The sequence below is a fragment of the Pelodiscus sinensis genome, chromosome 30 (assembly GCF_049634645.1).
Source record: "Pelodiscus sinensis isolate JC-2024 chromosome 30, ASM4963464v1, whole genome shotgun sequence".
NCBI classification, from domain to species: Eukaryota; Metazoa; Chordata; order Testudines; family Trionychidae; genus Pelodiscus; species Pelodiscus sinensis.
Genome location: NC_134740.1, coordinates 3,765,496 through 3,768,970, shown reverse-complemented (window position 1 = coordinate 3,768,970; position 3,475 = coordinate 3,765,496).

Below are 3,475 nucleotides of genomic sequence, written 5' to 3'. Positions count from 1 at the left end.
AGAGCCGGGCTGAGGGCACGTCCATGGCCAACGGCCTGGGTCATGGAAGCCCAGGGTTCAGCAGGGCTGGAGTTTGGGGTTCAGCCCTGGGGGGGGGGTGTCTGATTGCTCCCCCCGCACCTTGCCCCCGTGCCCAGGCCCAGATGCAGGGAACGGGCGGGGCTGGCATCTCTGGGCCAGGAGACCCAGCGTGTCTCTGTCCCTGCTCTCTCCTAGGCCCGGGATTCAGGGATGCTGCAGCTGCTCATCACCGAGACTTGCCTGCTCCTCGCCAGCCCCCTACCAGAGATCAGGCTGGAGGCAGCTGAGCTGGCAGGTGAGCCGCCTGCCCCATGGCCCTGCCCTGCTGGAGGAGCAGCCCCTGGGCTGGGCTCAGCTCTCACAAGCAGCTCGGGGAGGGCGGGGGAGTAGAGCCCCCCTGGTAGCAGCGGGGATTGGGGAAGGGTGACCTACCCAGCCAGGCTGCAGCTCCGGAGCCGGCCCCTTGCGGCCGGTGCTGGGCCCCATGGGCCAGCCAGGAGACGGGCCAGCGCTACCCACCTGCCCCCTGTGATGGGGCTGGAAAGTTCCCATTGGACCCCTTGGCCCTGACCCAGCCTGAGGCTCAGGCCCAGGTGGGCTCCTGCCCAGCAGGTGCCAGGTGGTGGTTCCAGTGTGGCCGGAGTAGCGGGGAAGCTTTGCTACGTGTTCGCTAGTTTGCAAAAGTCCAAACAGCAGCCCGGGCTCCATCTTGGCCACCCCTCTCCCTCCTCCCCTCAGGACAATCTCCCGCCCTGGTGACGTTTTGGCAGGAAAACCAGACAGACCGAGGCGCCGGGCTTGGCCTGGCAGCAGCAGCTGATCCAAGGGCTCCCAGGGGTTGTCCGTCCGAGTGGCGGAGTCCGGAGCTGCTTAGGGGGCTCGCCAGCATCACGCCCATAGGTTGCGGTGACGGGAGGGTGAGCTTCCTTGTATGCAAGGGGGGTGCTACCAGCTGCCACCCTCTCCCCAGCAAGGACACACACACACACGCCCCGCGACGGCGCAGGGCGGGAAAGACCCGACCATCACCGGAACAGATGGTTATTCTCCCCTGTGACACCCGCTGGAGACAGGATCCGGAGCTGCCCCACGGCCGTGTGGGTCTGCTCGCTGCAGGGCCTGGAGGTGATTTTATACTCCTCCGTTTCCTTACCTGAGTCGCAGTCAAACACCACTTTGATGTTACCGACCTGGGTAGGGCCTGGTTAGAGTGATGTTCTTTACTTGCTCTGAACTGCTGAACAAAAGCCCCGTGGCTACGTCTAGACTGGCAAGATTTTCCGCAAATGCTTTTAGCGGAAAAGTTTTCCGTTAAAAGCATTTGCGGAAAAGAGCATCCAGATTGGCACGGACGCTTTTCCGCAAAAGCACTTTGCCAATCTAGACGCGCTTTTGCACAAAAAAGCCCCGATCGCCATTTTAGCCATCGGGGCTTTTTGGCGAAAACAGCACTGTGCTGTCTACACGGGCCCTCTTGCGCAAATGATTGGAGGGCTTTTGCCCGAATGGGAGCAGCACAGTATTTCCGCAAGAAGCACTGATTTCTTACAAGAGATCGTCCGTGTTCTTGTGGAAATTCAAGGGGCCAGTGTAGACAGCTGGCAAGTTTTTCCACAAAAGCAGCTGATTTTGCGGAAAAACTTGCCTGTCTAGACACAGCCTGTGTGTTTGCCCCCAGAGTGCAGTGACTTTATCGTTCCTAAGGGGCTGAGACACCCCGGTGACAGCCGCGGGTAGGGAGACGTTCCTTTAGCCTGGTTCCCTTTTCGGTCAAGCCTACCAGCCAACACTGGGGCCAGAGTCTCACGGGAAAGCCTCCTGGCCCCAGCCTGATGCCCGGGCACAAGGAGTCAGGCCTGGCCCTCTGCAGCTGCCCGACAAACTGCCCCTCTTGCCTCGCCAGGGATGCTGATCCTCAGCCTAGAGGCCCAGCGTGCCCGGGAACTAGACCCCAGCTGGCCGAGAGTCGATGCCCTGCTCTGCGCCCTCGGGGATCCAGGGGTCGCTCTCCATTGATTCAGGGCAGCTGCCTGGGGTGCTGGGTGGGTGCCCCCGGGCTGGAGAGTGGGGCCCAAATGCCCCTCCCTGCGGGGCAGCGGGAGCTGGGCGGTGCTGCCAGGATGGGTACCAGCCCGGGATGGGGGAAGGCTCCCAGTGCAGGCAGGGCCTGGTCCACGGGGCCGGGTGCTGTCCGTGAGGGCAGAGCCCTCAGTGTGTGGGTCCTTGCCCAGGCCCTGTGGCCCAGGGAGCTGCCTTCCCTCTCAGGCGCCTCATCCCCAAGGCGTTCCCTTCCGCCGCAGCTCTCCGGGCGCCACCGTCGGCTTTGCCGCCAAAGACTCCATCTGGCTCATCCACTGGGTGCAGCAGGAGCCGGAGCCCAGTTGGCCAGTGTGCGGAGGTGGAGGCTGTTCCGGAGCAGGATGTGAGCATCTGGCAGGACCCCTGGCATCACAATCCCACGTCTCCAGCCACGGGTCCAGGAAGGAGACGAGTGTCAGGACCTGCCTGCCCTCCCGGCAGGACTCCCGGCCTGTGTCCCTGTGTCGACGTTAATGTGCAAATATGTTCTGGGCCGTTCTCCAGCCACGGTCTAGCCTTTGCTGTATCGTCAGAGTGTGAGGCCTGGCCCCAGGCCGCCCCTCCCCAAGACAGCAGGACCTGGGCAGGAAGGACTGAGGTTCAAGGCTCCCCATAGGCCAGATCAACTCTTCTGGGTTTCCAGGGTTAGTGGATTTTGGGGATCCCCACCGAGCTCTGAGGCGGGGTCAAAATGTGGGACAGGACTGCCAGCAAGTGGAATGAGGGTGCAGGATTTGGGTAGGAGATAGGGTGCAGGAGAGGAAGAAGGACTGGGTGGGAGGTAGGGTGCAGGAGCAGGGTGGGGATAGGGTGTCTGGCCAGGGGGGAAGGTGCAGGAGCAGGGTGGGGATAGGGTGTCTGGCCAGGGGGAGGGTGCAGGAGCAGGGTGGAGTTAGGGTGTCTGGCCAGGGGGGAGGGTGCAGGGGCAGGATGGGGATAGGGTGTCTGGCCAGGGGGAGGGTGCAGGGGCAGGCTGGGGATAGGGTGTCTGGCTAGGGGGAGGGTGCAGGAGCAGGGTGGGGATAGGGTGTCTGGCCAGGGGGAGGGTGCAGGGGCAGGGTGGGGATAGGGTGTCTGGCCAGGGGGGAGGGTTCAGGAGCAGGGTGGGGATAGGGTGTCTGGCCAGGAGGAGGGTGCAGGGGCAGGCTGGGGGTGCAGGATCTTGGTGTGTGTGAGGGAGGTGGTGAGAGAAAAGGGGGCACTTACCTGCCTTGGTGCCCCCCACCGCTCCCAGCCATGGGCTAACATGGCCTCCTGCTTCCCCCGAGCGCCACAGAATCCGGTCAACAGGAGCAGCGGGGAAAGCCTCCAGCAGCCAGGGAAGGGATGGAGGAGCTGAACCAGAGAGCTGGGGGGGGGGGGGGGATTCCCCTGG